A 22,943-nucleotide genomic window follows, 5' to 3' on the forward strand; every position below is an offset into this window, starting at 1 on the left:
TATAGAAGAGTTGGGTGGTCTCTTCTGATAGCAGGCTGCCTGTAATGCTGCTTTTCGTAGAATCATCATAAAATAGCTTGAGATAGAAGGGACCTTTAATTAAAGGCCATCTGGTCCAACTCCCCTGCAGTGAACAGGGATACCTACAGCACCATGAGGTGCTCAGAGCCTGCTGCAGCCTGACCTTTGGTGTCTTCAGGGGCAGAGCATCCATGGGCAACCTGTGCTGATACTTTGCCACCATTATTGTAAAAAAAAAAAACTTCTTATGTGCAATCTAAATCTCCTCTTTCAGTTTGAAACCATTTCCTCTTGTCTTATCACAACAGGCCCTGCTAATGTGTGTGTCCTCTTCCTCCTAACAGCCTGTCTTTAGGCACTGGCAGGTGCTCTTAGGTCTCCCCAGAGTCTTCTGTTCTCCAGGCTGCACAGCCCCAGCTCTCAGCCTTTCCTTACAGAGGAGGTGTTCCATCCCTTTCATGCATTCCCTGATCATTCAGCCTGTTTGTGTGTTCCAGGTCAGTTGCTTCGTTCATCCTCAGGCTTTTGTGCCCAGCACTGGGGCCTGAGCCAGCAAGCAGGAAAAAGTGCATGTGGGAGCAGGGCTGTACTGCAGCAGCATTCCCCAGCCCTGGCACTGCATCAGCTGTGTGTGTGAGCCCTAACAGAGTACCTGTGGGGAAGGGACTTGGTGAGAGCAGAGTTCTGGCTCGCAGTAGCACGCTGGGGATCTTGGCATTGCTGGCTGCGAGCAGTGCTGCCCTGCAGCAGCCAGGATCTGAGCTGTGTGTCTGCTGCCCGCTACAGGCCAAGAGTGCTCCTGGTCAGGCATGCCACTGCAGCCTGCGCTCGGCCCTGGGTGCAGAGCTAGCACAGTGCCTGGGCGGCAGTGGAGAGCATTACCTGGGCAGCTGCAAGAACTGTGCATCTGAGTGAACTCTGAGCACCTGGGGAGAGGCCCAGCCCTGCTGGTGATGTTCCTGGAAGCACTGCCAGGTTCTAGCAGGAGACCTTACGCTGTTGGTTTTGTTTTGAGTCAGGGTCTAATGCACCAGCCTGCACGAGGAGGTATGCTTGATGTGTTGAACAAAAACAGAGGTTGACCGTCAGAGGGAGCAGGCAAACAGCAGAGATGACCCCTGGCCAAACAGCGTGTGCCTGGGAGGAAGCTCAGGCTGTTAGGTTGATACCTTTTTTTATCTTTTTAATGAAACCTCCTTCCTGCCATTTCAGAGGAGTGGAGGGTTTGACGTCATGTGCTGATGAGTCACTGCTTTTAACAGGCCAGCAAGCAGGGACTGAGAGAGCTGTCTGGAGCAGCTGCTCTGTTAATCATTCACAAAAAGCTCAGAGAAAGCTCAAGGGGAATGCTTGTGAATAATTAAATTTCTGTTTTCATTATGAAGACTCAGTTGATTTACCTGGATCTGCTAGAATCCAGGTACTGGGGAGCGAGGGGGGAGGACAGTTATCTCACTGATGTGTTGATATCCCTGTAAATAACCTTCGGAGTCCTCAGTGTCAGTCAGGCACGTCTATGATTTAGCAGTTTCATGCAAAGCTTATGTAACACAGCTCTCATCACCAGCTACTCTGTATCTATCTCTGTAGCTACAACCTGTTTGACAATATCTCTGTATTCTAGAGGAAGCAAGTGCCTTAGACAGGGCAAGGTGTGTATTTTACAGAAAGACTGAAGATCTGCCGTATCTCATAGCCTGCTGCTATCCACCATATACATTCTCAAAGGAAGCAGAGCTGCCCAGCTATGTTCACCAATGCTTCTGCTCACCTGTGTCTTTCTTCAGGGGGTTGTTTGTGAGGCAGCAGTCCATCATTTCAAGTTCATGCTGATTCAGTGTCTTGGGAAGATGTGTTGTACACGTCATTGCCATGAGCCTAAACTCCAGATGCTGACATGCAGCAATCAGAGAGTTTATTAGGTTCAGCTTCAGAAGAGTAGGACTTACCTCCACCAGGGTCCAGGTTGGATGCATTCCTGTATGATGAATTATTCACTGTTCAGCTCATCTTCATTGTTCAAGTGCTTTAGGCAATAGTTGCTGTCTTTGTAATCCCATTACCGAAGTTTGCAGTAAAACCAGGAAAACAGAGTGTTAGATTAACTTCACCCACACAATGGGACTGCTGGGCAGTGAGGGCAGTGAGGTTGCTTGTGGATATTTACTTCAATCGCCTACAAGGATGTGAGTGGAAAGTTGCTATTCTGGCTGACGTTGGAAGAATGGAGAAAAAAGTATGCTATGAAATCACTTGAGTCTGAAAAACCTTTCTGCCTCTGGGCATTGTGTTCATGGATTTATGATATCCCACTGATGTGTAGGCAGAAGCTGTTTTCAAGCTCCTATTCATTTCAAGCTCTGGGAAAACTGAAATACTGAAGGATGTATTTCTAATAGATTAATGATGTTATATCTAGCTTTATGAATAATCAGAGATATTATGAGATTCAAAGCACCACAAGCCAGTGAGTCTGGGATGTGGGATAGAGCCCCGCTTGAATATCACAGCTTAAGGTGGTTATTTATGCTAGCAGGGGAAAACGTATCAGGAAATCAAATCTTGCTTGTGGATAGAGCACATTTTGTATGGTGTATGATAATAATGAAAGTGATCTTTTAAAGCAAAGTTGGTATTGAAATGCTGTGGAACACTGAAAATGGAAGAAATCAAACAGGAACTTTTGAAGCATGGGAATAAAACAAAATCAAAAGGAGAAAATCAGTTAAAATCTAGAAAGATCACAGTTTCTGAGGCCTCGTGTCAAGTGTCGTGCGGCAGTTGACTCAACAAAAGATGCTTTTTTGATTTGCTTATTAAAGGGACCTACTGAAGAGTCACTGTTCCTGAGAAATCAGATGCGTTGCGTAGTTAAGTATCATATTAAAAAATAAAAGTATAAGATGTAGAGGCAAGAAAGCAATAAAGCCTGAAGAGGTTATTAAAAGCCTCCCAGAGAAATTGCCCATGTGAGATATATTGCAAAACTGAGCAGCAGTTAGCAACGAGAAATCTGAGACGCTGAAGCCTGACTGTGTGATGCTGAGTTCCTTGGAGGCCTCTCTGTGTGGATGAAGGCACCTGCAGGCTTTGCTCTGGCTTATCAAGGCTGGAAGTATTCTCTGTGCAAAGGGCAGGCAGGTTTACAAACAAGCTTGAAAACTTTCTCCAGACACATTTTTCTCTTCTAATTACAAAGCAAGTATAGTTTATTTTAAAAATAACCGATTCAGCCAGCCATTTAATCCTTTGCTCTCTGTACCCAGCAACAAAGTTTGAGTTTGTCTGGAAAAATAATAACTGGAGAATGATTCACATGATTAGCAAGCTCCATCACTGGGATGCAGGCCTGCCTGCTGCAGCTCTGCTTTCTGGTCAGAGTAGATGCTGCACTAAAAAGCACAGTGTCCATAGGGTCAGCTCATGGCCGCCTTACTTCTGGCCTCTTAATTTTTGCTTAGGAGAGCTTGTCCAGACTCCTCAAACCTCTTGCCTCTCTGAGGCTGCAGTCGGTGCCTTACACAGCAAATCTTGTAATGCCATAGTTTGTGTTATATTTGTGTTATATTTTGTTATATCATTAATAATTGATGGATTACTCAAAGGTTGTATTGTGACATTTCTATTATTTGTTTCCTCCGTAAGAACAGTTTTGTAAGTTAAATTAAACAAGTTAAAAACTTTGAAGAGATGTTTCTCCAATGCCTTAGGATTTCTTCTGAGCCAGGACTGAGTTTCTTTTCCAGTATCCATTCTTGGTGCGACACCACCCCACATGATTTACAAAGAACTGTACCTCATGTGTCAACCAAGACATCAGATGACCCCAACATGCCAGATGCAAGCTAGCATCACAGGTAAGGCACCAAAGGCCTGACCTTGGTGCAATTGCTGCCTAATCTTTGTTTCCCAAAGCTCAGAGGCATCCCCAGAGTCAGTCATGGTTCAAGCCATGTCTCTGCCCATGAAGATGGGGCGCCCTGTTGCAGAGCATGGGCTGATGTGCTCAGTGCAGGGGCAGGGCTGGTGCTGGCCAGGGCAGCGGTGACAGTGTGGCTGTAATCCTGCTCCCAGCCCTGTGCCAGGAGTCTAGTCACTGTGGAGCATGCTTTGAGCATTTAACAAGACTAAAATTAGCTTTTTTGAGCACCCCCTGCTTTGTCAGCCTGATTCTTGCGTGCCACAAGCGCTGCTTCTCTATGCTTTATTACAGGAACTCTGCATGTTCCCATGAAGCTGTTCTGCATTTTGAGAGTGTGATAGTGTGTCTCCGAAGAGAGGCAAGGACGTGTCTGTCTTTTAGCTCCAAGCCTCCTGGAAAACAAGGTCAACCTGATTGTTTTTAGAACAGATGGCTTCCTTCCATGTAGTACCATTTCCCTGGCTAAGTGGAGTCTGACTGTACATAAATATCAGATGCAGCTATATGTAGATTTATGAGAATACTAGAAAATTACAAGGTTGGGAGAATTCAGAGCTGCTGAAAAATATGACCATATGTATATTTTCAGTCAGCACTTTAAATAACTACTTTTCTTTGTCTCCAATAGGCATCTTTAAACTAAGCTAACCTAGCAGATGACGGGTTATCCCAGTCCCTCCTGGGAGAGGATTTCAGTGGAAGATGGCTGGAAGCAACTGCACGAGAAGAGCTTGATATATTCTGAGTCGTGTCCCGCAGTGGAGGCAGGTTTCTGAGGCAATGTGAGCTCAAAAAGATCTAATCTGGATACTGCAACAAGAGAATGGCTGTGGTGCATGGGTAATGAGACTAGAAAGAATGCAGGTGGATTAATTGGACACAAAGATTAATTTGCTGTTCCTGAGTAACCGCATGCTGCTGTCAGTTTTGCTTGATATTTTTTAAAGAATTTATAGCCTTGGCTTATACTGTGTTTAGTGGCTGTAATGCGAAATGATGGTGCCCCAAATTCATGTCTCCCTGTATTACAACACACTCGAGAAGTGTGGGAGTGACCTACATGCCGTATGCAGGAGAGGTTGTTTCAGATTTGCTTTGTTTGTCAGGGTATTTCTGTGCTTTTCTGCGTCCCATAGAAATAACTCAGGTTGTATTAATCAGTTATTTCAAATAATATTATGCAGGAGGGAGGAAGACCGCTTGACCTTCAGAGGCCCATTCCTGTTCTGTTTTCTGTAAGAATGTGGGTTGCATCAGCTGGGACTGTGATTGATGGAAGGTACTTGCCTTTCTGTGTAATGGAGAGAAACAGTACCCCTGGTACACTGTGGGGAGCCCTGTCTCTGCAGGGCTGGAATCCAGAGCCCTTCCCTCCAGCTTTATTTCATTAACTCCTTTCAGAGAATACAGCAGGAGCATAATCCAATCACTTTGGAGTTGGGAGGAACTGGCGCAGGGTAGGACACTCCAGCTCAGTAAGGAGAGATGCTGCTCTGTGACTCATTTCCTGCAGCCAGCCACTGAGTCACTGTCCACATTTATTGCTAAGAACTACGTGAAAACCTCTGAATGGATTCCTGGGTAGCTGGTGTTCTATTGAACTTCAGATACAGAAGGAGGTACTTAAAGACATGAAGGGGGGATGTTGCCTTCTCCAAGGCCGCGAACTTTGTTGAAGTAGGTAGAGATGTAGCAGCTAGCTTAACAGTGTGCAGGTTTTCTTTGGCCTGCAGGCCACGGCTGAAAAAAAGGGCTGAAACACAAATACAAGTACTTTACAAGGGTTTAAATATGAGCTAGAGGTGAAATGAATTTCATTTAAAGAAATACAGGTTTTTGTTTTGAGATGAAAACTAACTGAACTCAGTAAACCCCTGCGTTCTTATCAAAATGGCTCTTTTGTTTGAAGCCATTCATAAATCCCACAGAGAAAAATACCGAAATAAGGTATGACTAGACTAAAGGGAAGCTAGATGCATCATTTATTTTTCAGTAACTTTAGGATAGCCAGCCTCAAAATATTGTATATTTTCATCTCTCTCCATGTGAATTTGTCGTCTAATGCCATCTTTATATACTGATGCAATATGATGTAATATTCCTTCACCCAAATACAGTATTATGCCAAAAGACTTGCTTAGGTTGACCTGCCAGAAGGCAAACGTTATGCACAGACCTACTTTTATGTAGGCATCCTTTCTGCTTCCAAGTAGTGATCCTGGTCATGAGAGTTGTTGACCACATACCTGGCAGTATTCATCAGCCCACCTGTTAGAGCAAAATAGTTTCTTTTTACTTTCTTGAGATCTAGTAAACATTCAGAGTGACCAAAGATCACCATTCCAGAATGGTGGGCCAGTTCTGTTAGCCAAGTTAATAACAACAAAAAAGACATAAATAGAATGTAGGGCCACTCTGGATCCACTCATCTCACAGTTCTTGCATGGTGAATTCAGCCAGTGCTCCCAGTGGGGTCAGCAGTGACACACCTGGGCTGAATCTTGGGCTACTTATGATCTAGCCTTGCATGGCAGTAGTTGGTGCTGTGGCAGAAAGCAGCAGGACTGCCTCATCCTGTTCTGGATGCCTCAGCAGGGAGCAGGATCTGGTGCAGAGCTGGTGGATTCATGGTTCTGTGCTTCTGGTGCTTGTGTTTCTGCTCCTGCACAGCTGTGGGCATCACAGCAGCCAGGAGTTCGGTCAGTTCATACATCCTCCCATGTATGAAACACACAGACCAGAATATTTAATGCCCTAAGTAGGCCATTATGTGAGACAGCTAAGAAATTAGGGGAAAACAAAGCAAAACCTGGCTCCAGAAAATCTGATTAGTGGTCTTTTTTTTTCTTTTTTTTTTTTCTGGAAAGTGCTGGCAGCAGAAATATTTTGTTTTTGTTGATTCACAGAGATTAGCTGACACTAAATGACTGAAGCTGAGCTGGGACTGACGTGTATGTCTGATCTCCATCTGCACTGTCTGAAACAATCTTCATTTTTTTCCTGTGTGAGTTTCAGTGTTTTGTTCAGAGGCAAGTCCCTGAAACTTAACTTCCCAAGGAACTCATGAGTGGTTTTTCTGGATTTGCTCGTTATAGAGTGGATCCTTCTTTCCCAGTTTGGATGCTTATGAAGAACCTATGGTCAGATAATTGGAGAGAACTGAGATTGGTTAACTAACGTGTTACCAGCCCTCAATGGTGACTCATGCACTCTTAGTGTAGTTTGGCTCGTCTTTCCTGTGTCTGTACCCTCATTATGACTGCCCTTCCTGAGGACAAGGGACCAGCCCTGAAGCCTGAAAGTAGCTTCTGAATTTCTGCACTCATAAATTTGCTTTTATTGATTGTATTTGGGATATGTTATTGAAGTGAATTCCTAGTAGGATGTTGAATATTGCTGAATGCTGGGGTTTCTTTCTTTTTTTGAGCTATGCTTTAGTTAGTCCTCTTTTATCATTTAAATTATATTACAATACTATGAATCAATGTTTATTTTGGAAGAGGAAACTAAATCTATCAAAGCAATTAGAAAATTAGAGGTTTTTCTGAGCTGGTGAGCAGCCTTAGGGGGAGTGGGGGGGGGTTGTTGCTATTGCTGCAGACAAGTTTTTAGAAAAGTCTCTGGGTAAGGTTGTATCATTGCCACAGCCCTCGCTGACAAAACATGCCCTAAAAGCAGAATCCCGTTGCTTAGCAACTTACAAGAGATGATTAACCCTCTGCAGCGTGGACAGTTGTTCTCCTATAGGATGACATGCAATTATCAGAAGGGCAGGATCATACAGTGACAGTATGGAGTAAAAAGTGACTAAAAATAATCTGACGTTATGATATTTAACAGCACTGCCAGTATTTCTTCATATGACCTCTAGAATTCCTGCTTGGTTTAAAGACTGACTCTGTCTTGATATTGTCCATGCACAGGAAGCCTTAAAGCAGAGTAGTAACGACAGTAGGTAGGGAAGTTCCTCACCTCTCATCTCCTTCCAGTGCAACAGGGAAATTCTGAAGACCATTTCAGGCTAAAAACTCTCCTTTTAATTAGAAGTGGTACTAATCTCTGAGGTTGACGGGATGAAAAATTTCCATTTCCTTCTTTGCAGAGGGCCTAAAATTCAGTAAGAGTGGGTCAGCAGGAATGTGCGGGTGTGGTGGTTGTGCGCTGCAGCGTAGAAGCTTTCTGTATGTTGTCACTAAGATGTTCCAGCACTTGAGTCGATAACTTCTTCAGATGTGATCACTTGGACAGTGTTCATCTCATCCAGCTTCAGCTGTCTTAAAAATGAGGCGTGGAGTCTAGACATCTATAGGCAGAGTGAAGGGAGCAGTTACACTGGGTAATTCATTATGTCGCTTCTCAGCACATCCTGGGGTGGGCTGGGCTGCCCTAGTTTGCCCCTTTGGAAAGCAATGTTGAAAGACCAGTTTGTGTTGTGGCCTGTGGGGAGTGCTGGGTGAGAGGAACACAAGCCTGTGATTTTAGTAGTATCTTGTGTGGCATTATTTCCACAAGGATGATTTTCTAGTGTTCAGTATGCTGCTTAATAACAGTGAAAGTGAAACAGGGTTTTCAACTGCAGCTGTGGAAAAACACTCATATGGTAACAAAGGTCAATGCACAGACAGAGGATTTTAAATTGCAAAGGCCTCCCTTTGTGAAATTAACTAGTAATAAAGTCGAGAATTGCCCTGAAGCAAGAAACACTCTGAGTTTCACCTCTCCCCCTTGTAATTTTGCAGCCGCAGCAATTAATTTCTGTAACTATTGGCCCCAGTTCTGGTAGCTGCAGAGTAGATTGGGGCTGTTGGCTGCTGAGAACAGTTGTTGCATACACATTATGCATGATATGTGATTGATGGACTTTGTGCATCATCATCCCCAGTACCTTTGTGTATTTGCTGCCATTAATGGAGAAAATTATCTTAGCTAGAAAACAATTTGTATTTGGTAGCGTGAAGATTGCGTGTTCCTCTTGTTTGCTGAAGGGTTAATTGTGACCTTAACAGAGATGTAGAATCAATCCAGATGACAAAGTGCTGTGAACACAGCCTTTCCTGTTGCATATCTGACTGCCATCCCTGTGTCCCTCTGTCTTTGGTTGGTATGATTTTGTATGGTTCTAGCAGGGCAAACACAGAAACTGCTAGAGAGCTTGTTACCTTGTTCACAAATGTGTTCACCTGATGCATTTAAGGCTTTCAGCTCCAGAAGGCACCCAGTGTGACAAACAAGCCGAGTGCAGGCCACTTGGTGTTTTGCACTGCAGCTTTTCGTATGAATCTCCGTGCCACTGCAAGATCTCTAGGGAGATCAACGCTGTAACAGAGGCACAAACGAATGCAGATATTTCTGAGTTGTTAGCCAGATTTTTTACTGCTGTTTTGAACATACTCTCTTAACTCACCAGCAGCAAAAGAAACTTCTACCCCTGATGTCTGAGCTATTTTCCTTTAGCTACCATGAGTAAGGAGACATAGCTTGCAAATTGGGATGTTGTGGCATTTGACTAGAATGGATGGATTCAGCCTGTCTGAAATGCAATTTCTCTTGGAGCCTATCAAGAGGAAATACCCATCTATCTTCCCTTCGTGTTTGCTGCTGTGTCACACAGAGGGACAGAATGCATTATTAGCCCAGCCTTGTACCACTCCTTGCATGTGAGTTACAGTGCTTTGGTTATGAGCTGGTAATCCTAAGCTCATGCATGTTTGTTTTAGGGCAGAGAAGAGCCGGGGTAGGTGTGAAATAAATGCCTATGTGCAAAAAGTCCTGTTTGTTCCAGAAGAGAGACAAGAATTAAAGCACGTTTCCTGGGGATTAGGACGGGAAGGGCCACAGTGTCCTACACTCTCTGGTGAGAGAGCAGCACCTGCAGCCCTGCTCCTCTCTCTCCCTCTCTCCTCAGACACTGAGACTGGAAATGGGATCACCGACTGGTGGGTGTGCTGGGGGGTAGCAGGCATTCAGACCCTGTGCTCATATTTGGCTAGGATCTCAATTTGTGTTCTTATGTGTGTTTATAGGGGTAGGTTTTCACAGAGTTGAGGTCCCAGAACTTAAGTTTTGAAGGGAAGCTAACTTAAGAGGGGGTTTTTGTGGTCAGTAGGACTGTCAGAAAGCAATGTGTACGGTTGAGTCTTGTTGCCTTTGGGGAAATACTTGGGACGTTTTGTAACTGCCTGACTCAGATTTAGTAAGCAGCTGAAGGCTTCCTGATCTTTGTGATTCTCCTCTCTGCAGGAGAATCTGCACTTCTGCAAGATTGTAACATACTTTGTACTAAAACACAGTGTAAGTGATGCATCCTGGGAGTTACATGGGTCTTGAGGTGCTCTCAAGGCTGAGATCCTGTGTGCCAGAGGAGCCTTGGAGCAGCTTTGGTGCCACAGGCTTGGAGTCTATGGAGCTGGAGCCATTTGTCATGTGCTGGCCTCTCCCCTCTTACACAGGAGGAGAGATATAGGGCAGAGGAAGCTGGAGTGCCCTGACAGGACTTGCCCTACCTCCATAGGGTCCAGGCCAGGTAGTTCTGAGTCAGCTCTGTGCTGGCCCTGCGCTGGGTCTGTTTATTGGCAAACACGTGCCTGCATCTGCCCACAGGATCAAGTTCACTAATCCCCAATTTAGAGGGAAAAGTGCAGATATTCTTCAGGTCCAGGTGTGCTTCAGCCATCTGAATTGTGAACAAATACCCAATGCATTAAATTCTAGTCATGAGAATGGGGAAATAAAAGTCAACTAATCAAGAAATTATTGATTTTTTTTTTTTTTTAATTTGTTCTTGGTTAATATGTAGCCATCCCTTGCTATGCTTGAATACACTTGCAAACATAAAATGTGAGACAGGCAGTAAGGAGTGACTGCAATCATTTTCACAGTCTTTAATTGCAGCGGAAAGTAGTCAGTCGACCATATCTGATGTGGAAGATCTGCTTGCCCAGGTGTTCACCACGAGGGATGGATGTGTGATTCCAGGTGAAGCTGTTGCTTTCAGTGCTGTCAACAGTGAGCCCTGGGGAGCTTGCTCTTTCAGTCAGATGACAGCTAGTGACAGATTTCTTGCTATTTGTTACAGTGTTGATGCCTTTTACTGCATGGCACATCAGGAGAAAAAGATTCACTGTTCTGATTCAGCCGTACCTGGCCTTTTCGTTCTCACCATTTTAGCTTCATGGGGTAGCTTTTAAATGTAAAGCCCGTGACATGAGATTATTTAATTGAAATGTAAACAGCTGTATTTTGAATTCATCATGCTTCAGAGCTAAAATGAACTTTAATGCCATGATGCTACAGAACACAGCGATTTTTACAAATAACTTCAGTACAAAATCACAGAAAGCTTAGCTGTCCTCAGGCACAGCACAGGGGGCTATTCTGCCACATTTCTCAAATTTTTATGCTTTTTTGTGCAGCTTTCTACCCTTCAAGTTGTTTTCCCTCCTACCTGCTCAGAACTTAAGTAAAATGTTATGCTATTTTTTGATGGTAAGGAAGCCTCCCAGTCTTAAATGCTTAACCCTGTGATGGGAGTAGAAACTTCACTCTTCTGCAGAGAGGGAAACCAGGCACTGGGAGGCCTACTGATCTGAAGAGGTCCCTCACAGAAATCCACAGCAGACTGAGGGAGATATGTTTGTGGTTGCCCTCCTGGCACGCCTCGAAGCCTTGCTCTCAGATTCGCTATTTGAATTTGCACGTAAGTTATCCCTCACGCTGGAAGCACAGCTGTCACTAGCAATATGCCCCATGTCCAATCATAAGGCAACAAGATCCAGAAAGAGAAAACCCATGACTTTGGATGAATATGCACTGGTGGCAGAGTGCTGTCTTTTCCACCCAGTTACAGACACCTCTGGGTGCCCGCGCAGACTGCAGCCAGCATGGTTGACAGACTGTTGCTGTGCTCTCCCAGTAGCACAAAGCAGAGCAGAGCCTGGAGTCCCATCTTAATTTCACTTAAGAAATAGCGAATGGTCACTGTGTCTGTAAATCTCCATCAACTTTTCTATTTTCAGTGACTGGGTAAAGGTGTTGCTGCATTTTTTTGTTATAGAGGAGAACCTACTTTCTGTCTAGGGTCTTCTTGCAGGCTGTCAAGTGCTTGCAGAGACCAAAGAAAGGCAAGTCTTTGGCAACTCAGTTTCTTTCTGCAGGCATAGAGATTACAGTGAAGGGGTAGTCAGGTAGTTGTAGATGTTTAAAACTGTTGGCCCTTGCACTCCTTAGTTTCTTCAAAGTCTCCATGTGACTCCCTTGGCTAGAAGATGAGTGAGTGTTGATTAAGAACAACCCAGATTTTTGTCTTAGTAATTAAAGAGTATGTGCTGTTTCTTCACAGAGTATTTCAAGGTCCCTATAAACTTAGATGGTATTGCAATACAGAGCCCGGAGAAGTGTTTTGCAACCATTACACAGAGAGTTAGGTAACTTTTTATGGATACTGAAGGCAGCTCCATTAACAAGGTTTACCTATCTGGTTCTGAGAAATTTCTAGTGGTGGTGGTGGAGGCAATAGTTGATAGTTACGATTCTGTCTAAAAACTAATTTTTATTCTATCAAGAGGTAGAAAATACTGTGGGATGATGTTATATTTCCTAGAACATAATTCCAAGAAAGTACATACATAACAAATGCTAAATAATGAGAAGGGGATTCTGTCAGCAGATTAAATATATAATTGCTATTGAGAAAGATCAGACTCCCAAGGAATGACTGAATTTGATAGTAGACAAAGATGGTCATTGAAACCAAAAGTCTCCCAGTTACAGATATTCAGTGCTCTTATTGTGATCTGGAGCACCTAACTCAGTCTGATGAACATTACCACTAGTTTTGAAGTGCTTTTTGACACCCTGATCCATGTGAGTATTTTTATTTTCCTGATCCATTTTCAGAAGCATGTAATAGCAAAGTGTATATCTTCAGATGTTGCAGAGGGTTTTATGTCCCAGGATCCTGGTTATAGCTCGCAGCCTGGAGCACAGATAACACCCAGTAATGAGGCAGTGTGATGTCAGATACAATGGGTGGGGAGTTATTTGTAACGAACAACTGATTTAGTTTCTTTCCTTCCGACCCTGAATGATACTGTGAGGTTTTGACTGCCAGAGATCTGCATGTGTGAAATGACAATGATTGTTTTATGCAAATGGGTTTCATGCTCTGGATCGCCCATAAGCAATTCAGGGAGATTATTTCTCATTATTTGCCATTTCAGCTGAGTGACAGGCCTTGCAAGCACAGGGCGTTGAGTCTGATTCCTGAACGAATAGCTTTCAGATTCACACGGAGCACACAAGATGGTCTTTTAGCAGGGCTGTATGCACGTTCTCCACACAAGCCCTGATGAAAACGTGCTTCTCGTGCTTTCTGCTTCTGCACTGTGTTCTTGTTGGTGTTTGTTCATCACTTGCAAGGAACGGGAGCGTTGCCTGGTCGGGCAGTTGTCTGTGTGCAGGCAGAGCACCGGGCGCTCCTCGGCATCCCGCCCCTGCCCGCGCTTTGGGACCCGCCGCTACAGAAGCGGGCGGTCGGTGCTGCGCTGTCCGTGGTGCTGCTGAGTCGGGGGCGCGACCAGCTTTGTTCTGTGGGCGCCGCTTCAGAGCGAGAGGGTAATTCGTTTGTGGCAGTCGTAGCTCTGAATAGGTAATGATTAATATTTCATGGCTATTTTTCCGTAAGGCATGAGTCTTTGGAGAATGCATCGGTCTGACTCGCTTAGAGAATTATTAGAGAATGATCCTGCCTTGCTTAGCTTCAAATCAAAATGTAGTCAGGCAGTGCATGCAAATATCCTTATATTAAATGAGAACTCTCTGGCTGTCTGACTAATGCTCTGCTGCCAATACGTCAGTACAAAAGCGAGCACTTAACTTTCAGAAATTTCTGTTTCATTCTCCAGTCTTGCAAGTCAGCTGTCTTTTTCTCTCCACTTGTGGTGTGGACCTCTGATCTAGATTTTACAAAAGGAATAATGAAAAACTCTTCTATGAGATCATGAATGTTAACCAATCACATAAATTGCAGCATCTTTGATTCTGATGGAAGCTGTTCTCTTTTTTCTTATTTATTTTTTACTGTTCTTGAGTCATGAGCAAACCTCCTTAAAATACGAGGGCTGCACAGAAAGCAATACCTCCTGTTTTAATATGAGAGTCCATGTCATCAGAGGCAGATGTTGGTGGTATGGCAGTAGAGGCTGAACCTTTCTGCCAGTATTCCATTACATTTTGTTGCCGTGTGACAGATGGCAGCAGAGGGGCAGTTTGACAAAATGGTGTCTGACATGGAAGTGCATATGAAGCAAGGGGGGTGTCACTGAGGCAGTGGATGGTACCTTTCATCAGTGGCAACAGCAGGTCATCTCCACTGGTACTGATTTTGGTGAGCATGAGATGCAGACTCTTGTTCATCGCTGCTATGTTGAAAAAAAAGCTGATGAGAATTTGCTCTATCAAATAGTGTTATTGTGCTCTTTGTGTCCATTGTTGTTTCCATGGAAATGAATAGGTGGTGGTACTTACAGAGTGACCTACGTATTTCAGGACTGTTTTTAAGAAAGGCTTAAGACATATTGTAGCAGGAAGCTGCTATGCACCATCAATCAGCATGGAAGAAAACGTGGGACAGATTCCTACTTAGGTGTATAGGTTCTATTCATTAATCTGAATTAAGTCAGACCAGAGGAAATGACACAAAAGATGATGTGTATTCCCTCAGACTATTGTAATGGCTTAATCCTTGTGCAAACAGCAATACTGGAATATAAATAATTCACAGCAGATTCTTCTGGTCCTAATCAGTGTTTCATTTTCTTGGACATAGTAGAGAAAACTACAAAAACGTGACAAAAGAGAATTAAGATTGCAGAGAAATTAGGTGTTATGAAGTGTCATCATTAAGGTGGCCTGTGAAATGTGGATTTTACTACCCCCACCCCACGTCCATGCACATGCTATGCTTGTTCTTAATTACATTCACATCTACCAATTCCATTTATACGATGAAGTGGATATACATAAGTAAGCGAAAAAAAGAATTGGTTCTTTCTAGGATGTTATTTTATGATTAGAATCTGTTTTATGTCATAACTGCCTCAGGTTTTTAAGAGCTGTCTATAGTCTGTAAGGCAGAAAGGTGTATGTGGGAATGCAAGACAGTTCTATGCTCATCCAACACTTGTAAATAAGTTTTGGAAAGAAATGGTTTGCTGTTCTTGAAATTCCTTGAGAGCTCACTGAGACATAGGGTCATCCTAGAAATTTCATCATCTTCATTATCAAAGGATTCAAAGTCTAAAAAAACCCCAAGCACCTAATAAAATAATCCCTTGTATGTGTATTTTTCTGTAGGTTCAAGTAAACATTGTTATCTGATGATCCATCTTTTTTAGGCTAGTGCAGCTGATATGTCAAGCAAGACTTGCTCAGCATTATTAAAATTCATACCGCTTTACGAATTTAAGGCTTACATCAGCACAGTGCAAAATATGAAATCAAAAACTACTCTGTAGGTCAAACAGTCTTCAGATAATAAGCAATATTATCAAATATTACCACATTTATCAGTGAATTGTAGGTACCAGCAGAGATGTTGCTTTCAATGATCCACATGGCAATCAAATTTGCATGTTTGTTTTATGAATTGAGTGCCTGAAAGATATTATCTGTTGGTGTTTTTTTTTGTTGTTGTTGTTGAGATTCTTTCTCTTAAAGTGTCAGTTTTGGCAAGAGCACTGATTGAATGTTTTAATAATTATGAGTGAGGTTTTGTTTTGTTTTGCCTGGTGCCACAGACACAGAAAAGCCTCTGCATGTCTTTTTTGTTTCCAAGTTGATGCTGTCTTGATGCTGCTGTCAGTACAGTCTCTGAACCACGGCTGTCAAAAGTAACAACATAAAACTAGAACTAAGAATATTCAATTGTATTTTAAAGTCTTACCTAAAGGCCATCGTTCACCAAACCCTGACTTCTCAAAACACATAAGCATGTTTTGATTTTTATTAAGATGAATGAGTTTGGTTTTATGCATCTGAACCATGTACTGCCAATCCTCCTGTTTTAACACTTTTTAGAAACAAATAAATGGCTATAATTTGGCTGTTTGCTTCATGGATAAACATCAGGGAAAACTGATGTTCTGATGTTTTGTATGTGTGTGGTGTATGGACCGTGGTGTATGCATTCAATCCTAGGAGCAGGTTCTGCATTTCTGGCTCCTTACAGGTTAATTATGCTGGGATTTGCTCTGTTATGCTTCTCACATCAATTTATTTTTCCTAAGATTTCTCTTATACTGTAAGTCTCATTTCATACATTTAATATCACTGTTCATCAGCCTAATTACCACCCCACCCCTTGGGCACAGATCCTGAAAGCGAGACTCAAGATTCCTGCCTCAGCCCCTGGACCATCTGCTTTTTCCAGTTCAGATACGCTAGATGTAGTCTCCAGAGCAGCATTCATCTTCTCAGCTGCACTGGCTGGTGTACTGCAGCTGCATCCGGGAGAACCGAGCCCTTTCTTTCTCTTCCCAGTGTCTACCATGTCTCCTCGGGTTGCAGTTCTTCCTTCACATTTCTTCTGTGCAACAGATGACAAAAACCTCCCTGCATGGTCAATAATCCATTTAGTTCATCAGGCAAGATTTCCAGTGCCAGATGGTATCTGGTCTTTTGATTCAGCTTTGAGATGTACTAGTGGAAAACCACAGGCAGACAAAAAGCTCCCTGTTGACTACATACCTACGCAGGAGCACACGCAAACCACGCTCTAGGTAACCCTGACAGTTATTCATTGCAGTGCTTTGTGACCTGATTTTAAATAGCTGCAACAAATTGTTTTTGCCTTGAATTACAAATAATTTATTTTGGGCAAACCAGGCCACTTTTATGGGATCTAGCTTCATGCCAAGTGTGGTAGGTAGAGATGACAGGATGCCTGCCCTTTTCTGGAAGGTAGCTGCTAACTCCCTGGGGGATGCAGCTCATGTTTGTGAGCTGCTCCTGGCTCTAGACTCCTCTGTGCATGCAGACCTGCTGCTGGTGGGATGGCTGTGGGTGCTGGCTCCAGCACAGGGTTGCAAGACTGCTCCAAAAATCTGGTGCTAGAAGTCTGATGGGAAACCCATCAGACCTGACCCAGACCTTCCCCCTCAAGAGATCATCACTGAACACTGGGTTTTAGGAAGGGACACACTAGGCAATTTCCTAGGATAGTGAAATAGAAGAGGTAGAAAAATTACAGCAGTATGTGTAGAAAGGGAGAGGGCCTGGCCCCCATGAGCAGCTCTGGCTCTGTCCCTGCATGCTGTCCCTCACCTGGGAAACCTGCTTGGTCTTGAAGCTGCAAGAGGTGGAATAAGGATAGAACTGGGGAAGATACTGGCAGCATCATGTAATTCAATGTCACTACCATCAGGCAAGGTCAAAATAGTATTACCTGAGTTCTTATGTTCACTGAAGCCTGTGGCAGCAAAAGTCAGTTTTCCCTACTCAGTTCAAATGCCCTGTGTGAATGTGAAGGCTTTCTCAGAGTGAAAGATTCTCAGCCAGGGCTCTTTCAGATGGAAGCCAATAACTCCTGCTGGAGAAGTGCATTTCCTGCAGCTAGAGCCTTGTTGGCAGATTCTGACTGGCCAAACACGAGTATACAGTATCTATAGAATTTATGCTTGATTTTTTAGTGTATCCAGGAGAAAATTGCCAGAGTAAGGATGCTGCAGATTTCGGTTGAGATTATGCAGATTTGGGTTTGGCTCTTTAATTTTACTTTTGAATCTGCATTGCTATCCCAGCATCAAAGCAGCTGTTTTCATGACCAGCCTTCTGTCACATGGACACAAATTGTTCATTTTGAGTACATTGCATTCAATTGGAAAAATTGCTTAGGTTTAATATTTTATAGGAGAAGCTGTGCTAATCTCTGCTAATACAGAGACTATGCTGTCCCTCTTCCCTTTTATATATTCCATTTTTAAATGCTACTCCTCCATTATGAGGCAAGAAAAATTGCCTTTGATCATAGAGACTTATTTTGGTCTCGATCTGGGAGTGCCCAGCTATGCCTGTAGCCATAAGCTGTCTGCACTCTTATTTGGATGAGATGGTGGAAGGGCTGCATTCTCACTGGGCATTTGTCTCTTCTTGAATTTATTTGTTTTTGTAGCCTTTTTCTCCCTGAATTATAGAAGGCATCGATGCTGGGAGAGCATTGCAGTCCCACTGCCGTTCTTCAAGATCCTGCAAGGAAAACCTGATCCATGCTTTGCCCTTCTTGGGATTCTCCGTGCCCCTTACAAGCACAGGAAGGTAAGATGGGTCATCTGCCCAGCACAGAGCTCTCCCAGTCCAGTGCTGTATTGCCTCCCAGCCTAAGAGCAGGCAGTGGCACGGGGCTTGGCGGAAGAGGAAGGCAGCAACCTGGGACTGGGAGGGCACTTAGCAGCCATGTGTGGCACACAAGCAGGATTTCCCTAGAGGAAAATTGCAGCATTTTCTCCTAATTATATGGATTTTACTTGCCAGTCAAGTCTCTGATAGCTGAGAGAAATGCAAGACTGCTATCTAAAACAGCACAGAGGTCCAAGGCAAATGTTCTTCCCAGCTTGCAGGAGTGTTACAAGCTGTCATTTAGCTCTCAGCCTGCTTGGAGAACTGATGGCAATGCTTGTGTTTTGATTTCTGCTGGGGAAGAGCAGCCTGCCTAGCACTTATCACTAGCCCAAGAGAGCGTTTCAGGACCGAGTGATAGCAAGAAGCGCTTACCGAATGTTCACAGTGCTGTGTTAGGGGGGAGGAGGCCCAGAAAAAATATTTCTGGTTTACCACCAGGGATAAATGCTGTATTTTCCTGATGATTATTATTAAACATCGTCATTTCTGAGGTGTTATGGGGTGCTTTGTGCCCAGGTTTCCAGCTGTACCCATCCCTGGGGTCCCATCCCACGTTGGGAGCAGTAGCTTGCCCATGTGCACTTTTGTGACATGCCTGTGGTGAGTTGTCTGCTCCTCTTTGCTGCTCAGAACGTGCTTCCTGCACACCTGGTAACAGCATGAAGCCCTCACAGACTAGGGAATTTCTGTGAGGTGACAAATTTGCTGTGCTGACGTTCTGCCTGCCAGGACACAGTTGATGTGATGCTGGCTGGCTCTCCCTGGCTGTATATCCTGAAATGCAAAGTCAGTATGGCCCAGCCCCAAAATGTAAGCCCTCAGCTTTAATGCTGGTGGTACTAGCTTGCCAGCACATGAGATAGTGTGAATTTATGTTCTCTCTTTGCTGTGAGCACTCCAGTTTGTTTTGAATTAACCTTTAAATTAATGTACAGATAACTGGACACGTCATGAAGTGTTCCTGCCTTATCCACGTGAGATAATTTGGTGGTTTGGGATCTATTTGCCCTCTCCTGGGTAAAAGTTTTCCTCAGGAAGAAATTCTATACCATCGGCTCTGTGCTGTGCTTTGCAGTCAGATTTTTTTTTTTCTATTTTTGTCACATTCGTGACCAAATGCTATATTTGGTTCTGACCCAGCTCTGTATAACTTTTTGTAGCGGTGGAGCTGGAACCTACACAGCACACACTAGGCAAAGAAGGACAGACCTATGGCCTTAAAAATGCTGTAATGGCACCACGAAAACTAACATTGCTTGCAAAGACAGTGCAAGAGAAAATGGCGATAACCTTTTATGACAAGGAAGCAGAGTGTGGCTTATTGCTCTCATAGCTTTAGCAAATAGATTCTTGCTTCCGCTGTTGCCAAAGCATCCGTTGCCCTAATGGCTGGGGGGGAAGGATGTTTGCCTCTATTGGGTGTGCAGCTGTGTGACTTTATGCTCTGAGGATGGATGGAGTCTCATAAAATGAGTAAGAAAAAGGAGGGTTAATGGGTGGTAATTTTGCTACTCGTTTCTATCCTGCATTGTCAGACAAGTGAACAGGTAACAAAGAAGAGGTGTTCTGCCAGAGTCAGGGAGATCCAAAATCACAGAACTTTTCCATGTTTGTGAGTGATTAACACAAAAATTAATGAGGCTTCAATGTAATTAAGGGATAGAAATGGCTTAGCCCCAAGACTGTGAAGATTCTATAGAGCAGAACTGCTGAGATGATTTAGCAAAGGGTTAAATAATGTAACTAATCCCTGTGCACAGCTGTGAAATTGCTTCTGTCCATTTATTTAAAATGAAAAGTCACAAAACAGGTGAGCGTACGGCTGTAGCTGTAACTTAGTTCACTCCTGCATACTCCCTTTGTGTGCTCTCGTGCCAGATCCCATGGCCAACCAAAGGCCGTTTTGGCCAGCAGACACCAAGGCCACATCATGTCCCTCTGCAGCAGCAGCACCCTGTGAGCTCACTGTGTCTCACCCTGGGGAGCCCTGGCTCTGCAGTGCTGTGGCCTCTGCTGCCTGGATGCTGTGAGTGGGAGCTGTGCTGTGTTCTCTTCCTTCTCCCACTTACAATATGTAGGCCCTGCCTCCTTCGCACTCCCATCCCCTTACGCCAGGCCTGGCTCCTTGCAGCAGCTCTGAAGCATGGGGAGGTGTTGGGTAAGTGATCTTGCACGGTAAGCCCGCAGGTGACACGTAGCTGGGGCAGTGCTGCACCCCGAGCACCGCGCTGTGCCGGCTCCCAGGTGCCAAGGAAAGCAGAGCCTGGGCCACACTAATAAAAACTCTTCCCTCAGTGCTCTTTGGCAAAGTGCAAAGAAAACCTTTTTTCATCCTCAGTGACTAAAAATAAATCCTATTTTGGGCTTAAAAAGGAGCTGCATGACTAAAACGAGCCGTTTGGTTTCATTCATGTTTGCTGTCTATTAATCTGTTCTCTTCACCCTCAGCAGAGTATGACTCAGACTTTCTCATTGTCTTCCTCCCTCACTATGTGTGTTTTGACTTTAAATCCTGCCGGCTGACGCACGCAGAGCTGACACCACGACAGCTTGATCCAGCCGGCTCCCAGCAGACTCCTGATCTTCACCGGCTGCTGAACGTAACACCCTGCCTGCTCTGCTGGTATTTTTACAGCTAATGTTGGTAAGCAGATGACACAGGCTGGTGAAGATCCTTGAAACTCCACGGGAGGAAATGCATGAGTATGTGTGTGGGAGAGGCCTGCAGATAAAAATACTGTGCCGGCTATAGGAAAAGACACACATGCCTCAATCTGTTGGTGGGTTGCTATTCTCGTTCATGGTAATCGAAGTGGAGGCTGCACTGAACAAGTACAGCAGTAGGATCTTTCCCTGTTGATTCACTTGCTGTCTTCTACTCTCCCTCTGGTGCGGCTTCTTGACTCCTCTCCCACTAGAAGCAATGGCCAACTCCAGCTCCAAGTCTTCCTATCCCCTCCAGACACTCAGCATCCCCAGCACCCACAGGGTAGGGTCACTGCAGAGCCCCCACTTTCCTTATGCCATTATCTTCCCTTTCCAGCTTTGCTTATGAAATTTAAACCACTTAGCATATGGACTAAATTTAGGGAGGCATAAAGTATTTGCGTAAAATACGCTTGATTTTCCAAGTGTGAAAAATAAGCACGAAATAACAAGTCTAATGTTGGACTCGAGAGGAGGTCAAGTATTTTAAAATTAAAATCCTTTAAAAGAATCTGTATCTGTGATGATGGATGAACTTTTTTCTGACAGAAGAAAACCTCCCCATTCTCATTACAGTCAGAATACACGCAGGTAATCAAGTCAGATGAAAGATGAATTCTAAATATGACCATAGCCCTTCTTTTGTAAGAAATGCCACGTAAATGAGTTGTAAATTATTTTTAGTTGCTACTGGAAACAGAGGAAGGGGGAAAATCAATATTGACAAAACCCTGCTTTATTTTTAAGCAGTTACTGATTGTCTGCTGGCACCAATAAGGTGAGAAGAGAGCTGAAGCTGAAGCAAGTGGTGCAAGGTGGTCTGGGCTTAGAAAACAGAGGCCTAACAGCCCAACAACATTATTCCTGCACGGCTATAGCCATCCTCATTGCTGCTTCCCTTCACATGGACTGGACAGAGGCGAGGCTCACTGTCCCTGAACAGGAACAACAGTGGGGTCCTTGTGCCCACCCCTCTGCTGGGACTGAGCATGAGGACACTGAGCCCACCTCACCTCGTCACCAGCCAGGAGCATTCCTGACACAGCTCCTCCAGGCTGCCTGGCTTCTCTTTCTGCATTGGCTGTAGTGGTGATGGATATCAAGATGAGAATGGCAAAACAGAAGGGCTGGATTCCCCCTGCCTCTACTGGCTGCAGTGATGGTCCTTCCTGCAACGCCTTGGTTCTTGCATATAATGGAATGAAATCGTGAACATGCAGAATTCAGGTTTGATTAACTTTTAGCTTCTCATGACATGCAGCTGTGTAAGATGGAGCATGAGCCAGGGCAAGCCACTCACAGCAAATGCCACATTTATTACTGCTCTGTTCCCAGGACACGCAGGAGGATGCAATATGGTCAGAATGAATTCAGAAAAAAAAGATTGCCAAGTTCCTATGGCTTAGAGGTTGATACTGAGCTGGTTCTAATGCAATTACCTAAATTTCAGAGATGCCGTAATGTGATCTTACTCTTCCTTAAAATGCCATGGAACTTCTAATGACAACACAGATCAAATTTTCTGTTTCATGACTCATTCCAAGGAAAAGGAAGAACTGCTGCACTCAATACGATATTAAAAAAAAAAAAAAAAAAAAGCAGAAAGGGACCTTTATTAAGGCCCTCCTTTTAGGCCTATGTGAATCTGATCCTCAGCACAGTGTCCCTGTGAAGTTCAGGTTTTTAGGTGGAATGAAACTGACAGCCCAGTTATGGATAGCCTTCTGTAAATTCTATCCACTGAAACCAAAACAGCTGTGCAGAGCAGAGCTAAGCCAAGCATCTGCCTGCCTTCACACGCTGCAAATCTCAAGTGAGCGGTTAAGGAACAGAGGAAGGAATTGTGCTGATGTGCCAATTAATCAGTGTGGTCTGAAACGCGTGCCGACGCAGGAGGTCG

The 22,943-nt window shown here is 44.1% G+C and overlaps 1 long non-coding RNA gene across 1 annotated transcript; it reads left to right on the top strand.

Annotated features, from left to right (window-relative positions):
- Positions 1 to 3,637: 3,637 nt before the first annotated feature.
- LOC122161124 lies at positions 3,638 to 21,551 on the top strand. Its single transcript, XR_006169104.1, has 4 exons — positions 3,638 to 3,878; positions 4,235 to 4,347; positions 4,572 to 4,725; positions 18,111 to 21,551. It is a non-coding gene; the product is annotated as an uncharacterized LOC122161124 (long non-coding RNA).
- Positions 21,552 to 22,943: the final 1,392 nt, after the last annotated feature.

This window comes from Centrocercus urophasianus, unplaced genomic scaffold (genome assembly GCF_019232065.1).
Source record: "Centrocercus urophasianus isolate 14NV4802_14NV808 unplaced genomic scaffold, USGS_Curo_1.0 seq_19, whole genome shotgun sequence".
Lineage (NCBI taxonomy): Eukaryota > Metazoa > Chordata > Aves > Galliformes > Phasianidae > Centrocercus > Centrocercus urophasianus.